The sequence below is a fragment of the Loxodonta africana genome, chromosome X, assembly GCF_030014295.1.
Source record: "Loxodonta africana isolate mLoxAfr1 chromosome X, mLoxAfr1.hap2, whole genome shotgun sequence".
Taxonomy (NCBI): domain Eukaryota; kingdom Metazoa; phylum Chordata; class Mammalia; order Proboscidea; family Elephantidae; genus Loxodonta; species Loxodonta africana.
In genome coordinates, this window is record NC_087369.1 from 82,841,241 (window position 1) to 82,853,392 (window position 12,152).

The window sequence follows — 12,152 nt, forward strand, 5'->3', positions numbered from 1 at the left end:
CATTCTTGTCTGGTTCCCAATCTCAAGAGGAATGCTTTCAGACTCTCTCCATTTAGGATGATGTTGGCTGTTGGCTTTCTATAAATGCCCTTTATTATGATGAGGAATTTTCCTTCCATTCCTATTTTGCTGAGAGTTTTTATCATGAATGGGTGTTGAATTTTGTCAAATGCCTTTTCTGCATCAATTGATAAAATCATGCAATTCTTGTCTTTGCTTTATTTATGGGATGGATTACATTCATTGTTTTTCTAATGTTGAACCATCCCTGCATACCTGGTATGAATCCCACTTGGTCATGGTGAATTATTTCTTTGATATGTTGTTGAATTCTATTGGCTAGAATTTTGTTGAGGATTTTTGCATCTGTGTTCATGAGGGATATAGGTCTGTAATTTTCTTTTTTGTGGTGACTTTGCCTGGTTTTGGTATCAGGAATGTGGTGGCTCCATAGAATGAGTTTGGAAGTATTCCGCCCTCTTCTATGCTCTGAAATACCTTTGGTAGTAGTGGTGTTAACTCTTCTCTGAAAGTTTGGTAGAACTCTGCAGTGAAGCTGTCTGGACCAGCGCTTTTTTTTTTGTTGGGAGTATTTTGATTACCTTTTCTCTCTCTTCTTTTGTTACAGGTCTATTTAGTTGTTCTACCTCTGATTGTGTTGGTTTAGGTAGGTAGTATGTTTCTAGGAATTCATCCATTTCTTCTAGGTTTTCAAATTTGTTAGAGTACAATTTTTCTTAGTAATCTGATATGATTCTTTTAATTTCAGTTGGGTCTGTTGTAATATCATCCACTCATTTCTTATTCAAGTTATTTGCTTCCTCTCCTGTTTTTTTTTTTTTTTTTGTCACTTTGGCCAATGGTTTATCAACTTTGTTCATTTTTTCAAAGAACTGACTTTTGGTCTTGTTAATTCCTTCAATTGTTTTTCTGTTTTCTATTTCATTTATTTCAGCTCTAATTTTTATTACTTGTTTTCTTCTGGTGCCTGTGGGTTTCTTTTGTTGCTCTATTTCTACTTTTCAAGTTGTAGGGACAGTTCTTTGATTTTGGCCCTTTCTTCTTTTTGGATGTGTGCATTTATTGATATAAATTGGCCTCTGAGCACCGCTTTTGCAGTGTCCCAAAAGTTCCGATAGGATGTGTTTTCATTCTCATTGGATTCTCTGAATTTCTTCATTCCATCCTTAATGTCTTCTATAATCCATTCTTTTTTTTTGAGCAGGGTGTTGTTTAGTTTCCAAGTGTTTGATTTCTTTTCCCCACTTTTCCAGTTGTTGATTTCCACTTTTATGGCCTTATGGTCAGAGAAGATGCTTTGTAATATGTCAATGTTTTGGATTCTGATAAGACTTGCACTATGACCTAGTATGTGGTTTCTTCTAGAGAATGTTCCATGTGCACTAGAAAAGAAAGTATACTTGGTTGCTGTTGGGTGGAGTGTTCTGTATATGTCTTTGAGGTCAAGTTGGTTGAATGTGGCATTTATATCTTCTGTGTCTTTATCGAACTTCTTTCTGGATGACATGTCCTTCACCGAAAGTGGTGTGTTGACTTCTCCTACTATTATTGTGGAGCTATCTCACTTTTCAATGCTGATAGAATTTGTTTTATGTATCTTGCAGCCCTGTCATTGGGTGCATAAATATTTAATATGGTTATATCTTCTTGATGTATTGTCCCTTTAATCATTATATAGTGTCCTTCCTTATCCTTTCTGATGGATTTAACTTTAAAGTCTATTTTGTCAGAAATTAATATTGCCACTCCTGCTCTTTTTTGATTGTTGTTTGCTTGATATATTTTTTCCATCCTTTGAGTTTTCGTTTGTTTGTGTCTCTAAGTCTAAGGTGTGTCTCATGTATGCAGCATATAGACGGATCTTGTTTTTTATTCCATCCTGCCACTCTCTGTCTCTGTATTGGTCCATTTAGTCCATTTACATTCAGGGTAGTTGTGGATAGGTATGAATTTAGTGCTGTCATTTTGATGTCTTTTTTGTGTGTTGTTGACAAATTCTTTTTCCCACTTAAATTTATGTGCTGAGTAGATTACCTTTATATATTGTCCTTTCCTCGTGTTTGTTGTTGTTGATTTTGTTTCTGCCGAGTCTCTATTTTTTTCTAGTATTTTATTTTGATAAGTAGGATAGTTTGTCTCCTTTGTCTTTACCCTATTATTTACCCCTATTTTTCTAAATTTAAACCTAACTTTTATTTCTTTCTATCGCTGTATCTTCCTCTCCATATGGAAGGTGTATGATTACATTTCTTAGTCCCTCTTTATTATTCTAATGTTGTCTTCTTTTATAGAATAACATCGCTGTTACCCTGTTTTGAGCTTTTTTTTTTTTTTTTTTAATAATCTTGCTTTGTTTTTTTTGGATTTCCCTGTCTGGGTTGACTTCTTGTTGATCTGCCCAGTGTTCTAGTTTTGGGTTGATACCTGATATTATTGATTATCTAACCAAAGAACTCCCTTTAGTATTTCTTGTAGTTTTGGTTTGGTTTTTACGAATTCCCTCAACTTGTGTTTATCTGGAAATGTCTTAATTTCACCTTCATATTTAAGAGACAGTTTTGATTGATATATGATTCTTGGCAGGCAATTTTTTTCCTTCAGTTTTTTAAATGTGTCATCCCATTGCCTTCTTGAGTGCATGGTTTCTGCTGAGTCACCCAAGCTTATTCTTATTGGCTCTCCTTCATAGGTGACTTTTCTTTTATCCCTTGCTTCTCTTATAATTCTCTCTTTATCTTTGGTTTTGGCAAGCTTGATTAAAATATATCTTGGTGACTTTCTTTTAACATGTACCTTATGTGGAGTTCGATGAGCATCTTGGATAGATATCTTCTCATCTTTCACGATATCAGGGAAGTTTTCTGCCAAGAAATCTTCAACAATTCTCTGTGTGTTTTCTGTTATCCCTCCCTGTTCTGATAGTCCAATCACTCATAGGTTATTTCTCTTGATAGAGTCCCACATGATTCTTAAGGTTTCTTCATTTTTTTTTAATTCTTTTATCTGATTTTTGTTCAAATATATTAGTGTCATGTGATTTATCTTTGAGTTTCTAAATTCTAGCTTCTACTTGCTCAATTCTTCTTCTCTGACTTTCTATTGAGTTGTCTACTTCTGTAATTTTATTGTCAATCTTCTGAATTTCTGATTGCTGCCTGTCTATGGATTTTTCCAGCTTTTTAAACTTTTCATTATGTTCCTGAATAAGCTCTCTAATTTCTTCAATTGCTTTATCTGTGTGTTCCTTGGCTTGTTCTCTGTATTGTCTCATTTCCTTCTTGATGTCCTGATGGGTTCTGTATATTAAACTTTTGTATTCTGCATCTGGTAATTCCAGGAATGCACTTTCATCTAGAAGATCCCTGGATTCTTTGTTTTGAGAGCCTGTTGAGGTGATCATGGTCTGTTTCTTTATGTGACTTGATATTGACCGTTGTCTCCAAGCCATCTATAAGTTATTGTATTCGTTTATGCTTCCTTACTGTGTAGTAACTTCTTGCTTTGTTTTGTTTTGTTATACCCCTATGGGTTGCTTGAGTGATGTAGCTGGATTATTTCACCTTTGGAGCTCTGACGTCCTGTCCCCAGAGGGCTAGAGCTGTTATCGGGTGTATCAGTCTAGGAGTCCATTCAGTTTTCTTGTATAAATTCAGCTCAGGTTTCCAGGTTACTGATTATTAAGTGTGTGGTACATACAGGCTCTGTCCTACAGTCTTAGAGGGGCAGGGGTGATTGGCGTATATACCGGTATCTGATTGCAGCAGGGGGTCATGCTCTGAACAAGGCAGGGGGATGAGAACCAACCTCCGAGTGTCTCTGAGTAAAGCACGTCCCTGTTCCCTAGAGCGTGCAGGTGTGTGTGTTCTGCAGATGGACCATGGGCACCCAAAGTTTTGGTTGTAAGGACTGGGAGGTGCCAGTTTTCTTTGGACCCTTGTTGTGGGTGGCTGGGTGACCTGAGTGGAGCTACCAGTCCTAAGGTCCCTGATGTGGTAGGTGAGGACCTTGTTTAATAGGCAAAGCAATGTCAAACATTAAACACCCACCTCTCCATTGCACAGCTGAAATGGTTGGAGTCTGCCAACAAGGGCATGTTCTCCCAAAATAGGCCCTCACTTATCCATGCAGAAGGGAAAGGTGCTCAAAGTCCACGCATGGTTTATGCCTGGACAGGAGCACTTCTGTGCTGAGCTCCCCCACTTAGCGGAGTTAGCAAATTATCTTTTCCCCCAAAGGCAAATTTTTTCCTCTCCCAAGGCCGGGAGGATGGCTCTAGGTGCTCAACAGGGCCTATCTCAGGCCCAGGGAATTCAGCCGCTGCAGCCGGTTTGTGGGGTGGGGGGGAGGGGCACGTTAAAATATATGAAAGTTCTTAGCTTTTGCCGAGAGCGCCGTTCTCCTCAGGTTCCGGAGGTGTGAGTGGGCTGTGTGGCTGGCTGCTTCTCCCTGAGGAAACTGTGGCCGAACGCTCATACCAGCCCGCTGTAGCCGCTGCTGTGGGAATGGTGCTGGAGGGCTCCCCGCAATTCAGGTCAGGTAACTCTTCTCTGCTTCTGAACCGTCTCTTCCTTCCCTTGCCCCTCAGTTCGTTTTCTAAGCTTGTCTTTGAAGCTCAGAGCTCCCAACTTGTCACAAATATACTTGTTTTACTTATTTTTTCGGGTCTTTTTTTGTAAAGAGGGCTTGCCGGAAGCGTCTGTCTATTCCTCCATCTTGGCTCCTCTTCTGAGATTATTCTTATTGGCTCTCCTTGTAGGTGACTTTTCATTTATCCCTCGCTGTTCTTAAAATTCTCTCTTACCTTTGGCAAGTTTGATTATAATATGTCTTGGTGACTTTCTTTTCAAATCTGCCTTACGTGGAGTTCAATGAGCATTTTGGATACATATCTTCTCATTTTTCACGATATCGGAGATGTTTTCCGGCAACAAATCTTCAACAATTCTCTCTGTATTGTCTGTTATTCCACCCTGTTCCGATACTCCAATCACTCGTAGGTTATTTCTCTTGATAGAGTCCCACATGATTCTTAAGTTTTCTTCATTTTTTAAAAATTCTTTTATCTAATTTTTCTTCAAATATCTTAATGCCAAGTGAGTTATCTTCAAGTTCAGATATTCTGGCTTCTACTTGCTCAATTCTGCTCATCTGACTTTCTAGCGAGCTATCTACTTCTGTAATTTTATTGTTAATCTTCTGAATTTCTGATTGCTGCCTGTCTATGGATTTTTCCAGCTTATTAAACTTTTCATTATGTTCCTTAATAATCTTTTTAATTTATTCGACTGCTTTATCTGTGTGTTCCTTGGCTTGTTCTGTGTATTGCCTCATTTCCTTCCTGATGTCTTGAAGGGTTCTGTATATTAAACTTTTGTATTCTGCATCTGTTAATTCCAGGAATGCACTTTCATCTAGAAGATCCCTGGATTCTTTAAGAGCCTGTTGAGGTGATTATAGTCTTTTTTTAATATGATTTGATATTGACTCTTGTCTCCAAGCCATCTATAAGTTATTGTATTCATTTATGTTTGCTTACTGTGTCATAGGTCTTGCTTTGTTTTGTTTTGATATGCCCAAATGGGTTGTTTGAGTGAGCTAGCTTGATTAATTTTGCCTTTGGGGCTCTGAAGTCCTGTTCCCAGTTGGCTAGAGCTGTTATCAGGTACATCAGTCTAGGAGTCCATTCACTTTTCTTGTATGAATTCAGCTCAGATGTCCAGGTAGCTGATCATCAAGGGTGTGGTACAGGCTCTGTCCTACAGTCTTAGGGGGGCAGGGTTGATTGGTGTATGTATCAGTATCTGATTGCAGCAGGGATCATGCTCTGAACAAGGCAGGGGTCTGGAAACTGACCCCCAAGTGTCTCTGAGGAAAATGCATCCCTGTTCCCTGGAGCATGCAGGTGGGTGGGTTTGAAGATGTACCATGGGCACCCAAAGTTTTTGGTTGTAAGGACTGGGAGGTGCCAGTTTTCTTTGGACCCCTTTCATGGGTGGCTGGGTGACCTGATTGGAGCTACCAGTCCTTAGGCCCCTGATGTAGGTAGGTGAGGGCCCTGTTTAATAGGCAAAGCAATGTCAAATATCAAGCACCCGCCTCTCCACCACACAGCTGAAACTGTTGGAGCCTGCCACTGAGGTCCTATTCTCCTGAAATAGGCCTACACAGGTCCATGCAGAGGGGAAAGGTGCTCAAAGTCCGCAGATCATTTATGCCTGGACAGGAGTCGCTTCTGTCCTGAGCTCCCCCAGTTAGTGGAGCCTGCAGATTGTCTTTCCCCCATTTGCAATTTTTTTCCTTCTCTGAGGCCGGGAGGATGGCTCTAGGCGCTCAACATTGCCTGTCTCGGGACCAGGGAATTCAGCTGCTGAAGCCAGCTTGGGGTTAGGGGGGCGTGGTAAAATATACACAAATACTTCACTTTTGCAGAAAGCTCCGTTCTTCTCTGGTTCCACAGGTATGAGTAGGTTGTGTGGCTGGTGCTTCTCCCTGTGGAAACTGTGGCTGAATGCTAGTACCAGCTGCTCTGAGAATGGTGCCTGAGGGCTCCTGGTGATTGAGGTCTGGTAACTCCTCTCCGCTTCTGAATTGCCTCTTCTTCCTTCTGCTCTTCTGTTCATTTTCTAAGCCTGCCTTTGATGCTCATGGTTCCTAGCTTGTCATAAATGTACTTGTTTCACTTGTTTGTTTTTTTTGGTCTTTGTTGTAAAGAGGGCTCACCAGAATCTTCTGTCTACTCCGCCATCTTGGCTCTGCCCAGTCCCTATTCCTGAGTGCTTTATCTTTTAATTAAAGGTATAGTGTTTCATTGTTTTTATTCATGGCAACTTTTTCATTTTATGTTGTGTCACTTGGGTTTTTAAAAGTGTGCTTATTCTAGCAGTGGATAAGAAAAAGAGCTGGATATAATTGTTCTCCACAGGAAACTCATTTTCTTCCTTTAACTTGCTTTGTTGGATAAAAACCCCATGGTGGTGCTGATAGGGCAGCAAGGGGCAGATGTTCCTGTCTTAGTTCCTATCATAAACTTCACAAACCTGAGACGAAGCCCTGTACACACACTGGGGCATCCCTAAGAGAAAGTCTCTGGGAGAGTTTCCAGGGCTGCATTAAAGTACATTTGATAGCACTGTTAGGGTTCACTAGAGTGAGGATGTTTCCTTTTTTACTGCAGACCTTCCTTGGCCCAGATGAGGAACCAGTGGCCCTTGTTGTTTTGACTGACATTATGCACAACCAATCCGAAGATAGTGGCTTGCCAAGCAAACTTGCTGCTCCTCGCGAGTCTTGGAAGACCCCATTCAAGAGAGTTCTGGCTTGTTTCACAAGATGCTTCAGTGAGAGCTCTGCCCCAACCTCTATCTCTCTGACTTCTTCTCTCTAAACTGTACCCCCTCCCTGATAAATCAAGAGAATCCCCAGGTATTCTGACTCCAAGGTTCTCTTGGGACCAATTGATCCTCTGTGTTCCTGTCTAGGAAAGGATATAACACAAGCAGAAATTCCATATCCTGAGAATATACATGATACAGACACAGATCCATGAACGGAGATATAGACACCGCCACTGCCATATTCCCCTCCTTTCTTCTTTTTCTCCACTGATTTTTGTGTAATAAATGATGTCATGATTGCTTGTTTTTGCTTCATCAAATTTGTGGTGCCTTTTTCCATGCAGGTATTTACCTCAGTTGGGATGAGGGACACCAGGTTGGTGGGGGTGGGGTTGGAGGCTTTGTCAGAGGGAGGTGCCACCTTGCTTATCCCTATGAGGCTATAACTCTCACATCTGGGAGCTGAACCACTTGTCCCCAAGTTGCTGTTGGGATAGAACTGTGGCCGATGGACAGTAATTTTTTTTCGCAGTTGACAGCTTTCACTCTGAGAGAGGCTATTCCATGTACAATTTAGGAAGAAATAACATCTACCCCACCCTCAGCTCTCCAGATATACCAACATATAGCTGGGAGATAAGCAGTGAGGGGAGAAGTTGTCTCAGGATCCTAGAGAAAGGTCTTAAGCCCTATTATTATAATCAGCTCACAGCTACCACCACTCTACCATTTTACAGTCAGACAGACCCCCACCAACACAGGATGCTATCCTCCATATCAGGTTGTTCTTTATCATATTAGGATGAATTTTCCCTTCCTTAGCTGCCTTTGATAGGTATTTAAACATTTGTGAGGAAAGAGAAAGTGTTTTGGAGCATGAAGGGCCCTATCTCCCACATACCTAGAGGAGACCTTAGGAAATTTGTTTCAGGAATTTTCAACGTATTTCATTATTTACCATGTAAAAGTATTAAAAAACATTTAACAACAGTTAATTGAGACGTTTCAACAAACGGATGCAGCGCTAGAAGCGCTCACTCATCTATGCCAAGAAATCTGGAAAACAGCTACCCAGTCCAAAGACACGCATTGTGCCCATTCCAAAGAAAGATGATCCAACAGAATACAGATATTACCCATTCCAAAGACACGCATTGTGCCCATTCCAAAGAAAGATGATCCAACAGAATACAGATATTATATATAGAACATCATTAATATCACATGGAAGTAAAATTGTGCTGAAGGTCATTTAAAAGCAGTTGCAGAAATGCATCTACAGGGAACTTCCAGAAATTCAAGCCAGATTCAGACGAGGATGTGGAACCAGGGTTATCATTGCTGATATCATATGGCTCCTGGTTGAAAGCAAAGAATGCCAGAAAGATGTTTACCTGTGTTTTATTGACTATGCAAAGGCATTCGACTGTGTGGATCAGGACAAATTATGGATAACATTATGAAGAAGGGGAATTCCAGAACACTTAATTTTGCTCATATGGAACTGTACATAGACCAAGAGGCATTTGTTGGAACAGAACAAGGGGATACCGTATGATTTAAAGTCAGGAAAGATGTGCATCAGGGTTGTTTCCTTCCACCTTACTTATTCAATCTGTATGCTGAGCAAATAATCCGAGAAGCCTAATTATATGAAGAATAACGAGGCATGAGGAGTGGAGGAAGACTCATTAACAACCTTCATTATGCATATGACACAACCTTGTTTACTGAAAGTGAAGAGGACTTGAAGTACTTACTGAGGAAGATCAAAGACCAGAGACTTCTGCATGGATTACACCTCAACATAAAGAAAACAAAAATCCTCACAACGGGACCAATAAGCAACATCATGATAAATGGAGAAAAGATTGAAGTTGTCAAGGATTTCACTTTCCTTGGATCCACAATCAACACCCATGGAAGCAGTAGTGAAGAAATCAAAGGATGCATTGCATTGGGCAAATGTGCTGTAAAAGAACTCTTTAAAGTGTTCCAAGGCAAAGATGTCACCTTGAAGAATAAGGTTTGCCTGACTCAAGCCATGGTGTTTCCAGTCACCTTATATGCATGCGAAAGCTGGGTGATGAATAAGATGAAAGAAGAATTGATGCCTTTGAATTGTAGTGTTGGTGAAGAATATTGAATATACCAGGGACTACCAAAAGAATGAACAAATTTGTCTTGGAGGAAATGCAACCAGAATGCTCCTGAGAAGCAAGGATGGTGAGACAACATCTCACATACTTTGGACATGTTATCAGGAGGGATCAGTCCCTGGAGAAAGACCTCATGCTTGGTAAAGTAGAAAAAAAAATTTTTTTTTTAAGTAGAGGGTCAGCAAAAAAGAGGAAGACCCTCGATGACATGGATTGACACAGTGGTTGTAACAACGGACTCAAACAAAGCAATGATTGTGAGGATGGCGCAGGACCAAGAAGTGTTTCGTTCTGTTGTACAGAGGGTCGCTATGAGTTGAATCTGACTCAGTGGCACCTAACAACAACAATAACATACAAATCTGTAAATGAGCAGTGGTTCTTCACAATTTGGAGAATACAAAATAAACCCTTTGGAAAATCTGATTAAAACCATAAAAACTGTCAGCTGAAAAATTCTTAGGCAGCCACCAATATTTTGCATGGAACTTCACTTGTGAATTCAATTAAAATATAGGAAAGTAATAATAACAATCATGCACAAATTTTGTTTTTGAGAAAATAGAGGAGGGAACACATCTTAATTCATTTTTTCATTGTGGTAAAATATGCATAGCATGTATTTTTTTTTTTTTACCACTTTAGCCTTTTTAAGTGTACAATTGGGTAGCATTATGTATATTCACATTGTTGCACAATCATCACCACTATCTATTTCCAGAAATTTTTCATCATCTCAAGCAGAAATTTTGCATCCATTAAGCAATAACTCCCCATTACTCCTTTACCTCAGTCCCTGGAAACGTCTACTCCCTGCCTCTGTGAATTTTCTATTCTAGATACCTTGTATAACTGGAATCATATAATAATTTGTTATTTTGTGTCTGGTTTATTTCACTTAGCATAATATTTGCAATGTTCAATGATGTTGTAGCATATATCAGGACTTCATTTTTATGACTGTATAATATTTCATTGTATGTACATACCACACATTGATTATCCATTCATCTGTTGATGGATACTTGGATTGTTTCCACATTTTGGCTGTTGTGAGGAATGGCATACAAATATCTGTTTGAGTCCCTGGTTTCAATTCTTTTGGGTATATACCTAGAAGTGGAATTGCTGGGACATATGGTAATTGTGAGTATGGTAATTTACCACCCCCCGTCTCAGTTTTTTTTTACTGTAGTGTCTTACATGTTTCTATGATGTTGGAAGCTATGCCACCAGTATTTCAAATATCAGCAGGATCACTCATGGTGGACAGGTTTTAGCAGAGCTTACAGACTAAGATAGACTGGGAAGAAAGTCATGGTGATCTACTTCTTAAAATTAGCCAATGAAAAGTCTATGGATAACAACAGAATATTGTCAGATACAGTGCTTGAAGTTGAGCCTCCTAGGTTGGAAGACACTACACAATGAGTGCAATAATAGAGTCAAAGATGGCAATAATCATGAAGATAGCACAGGACTGGGCAAGGCTTTGTTATACTGTATGTAGGGTCTCCATGAGTTGGAGCTGACTTGGCAACTAACAACAACAACAAAGGTAATTCTAGGCTTAGCTTTTTGAGGAAATATCAAACTGTTTTCCAAGCACATTTTCACCAAGGATGATCAAGGGTTCCAATTTCTCCACATCCTCTCCAACACTTATTATTATTTTTAATGTATATAATAGCCTTCCTTGTGAGTGTGCGGTGATATCTCACAGTGGTTTGATTTGCATTTCCCAAATGATTAATGATGTTGGGCATCTTTTTTGGAGAAATGTCTGAGTCCTTTATCCATTTTTTTAATTGGGTTGTTGGATGTTGAATTTTTGTATACTCTCAATATTAATCCCTTACCAGATACATGATTCACAAATATTTTCTCCCATTCTGTGGGTTATTTGTCTTTTCACTTTCTTTGATGCACAAAATTTTTTTTAATCTTGATGAAATCATGTTTATCCATTTTTTCTTTTGTTGCTTGTGCTTCTGGTTATATATCCAGAAACTCAGTGCCATATCCCCCTATGCTTTCTTCTAAGAGGTTTATTGTAAGTTTTCACAAAAAAACACAATAAAATAATATTAAAAAAAAAACACCTATGGGGCAGTTCTACTCTGTCACATGGGGTCACCGTAATTTGAAAATCGACTCGATTTTTGATCCATTTTGAATTAATTTTAGTATAAGGAGCCCTGGTGGCACAGTGGTTAAAGAGATTGACTGTTAGCCAAAAGGTTGATGGTTCAAACCATCAGTGGCTCCAAGGGAGAAAGATGTGGCGGTCTGCTTCTGTAGAGATTTACAGCCTTGGAAACCCTATGGAGTCACTATGAGTCGGAACCAACTCAGTGGCAGTGGGTATGTGGTGTGAAATAAGGGTCCAAATTCACTCTCTTGTGGTGGACATACAGTTTTTTTTTCAGCTCCATTTGTTGAAGAGACTATTCTTTGCCCATCGAGTGATCTTGGCACCCCGTCATAAAAAATCAGTTGACCATATAAGTGAGGTCCCCCTTGGCTCTCTATTCTATTCCTTTGGTCTATATGTCTATCATTAGTCCAGTACCCCCTTTGTTTTGATTATTGCAACTTTGTAGTAAGTTTTGAAATCTAGAAATGTGAGTCCTTTGAC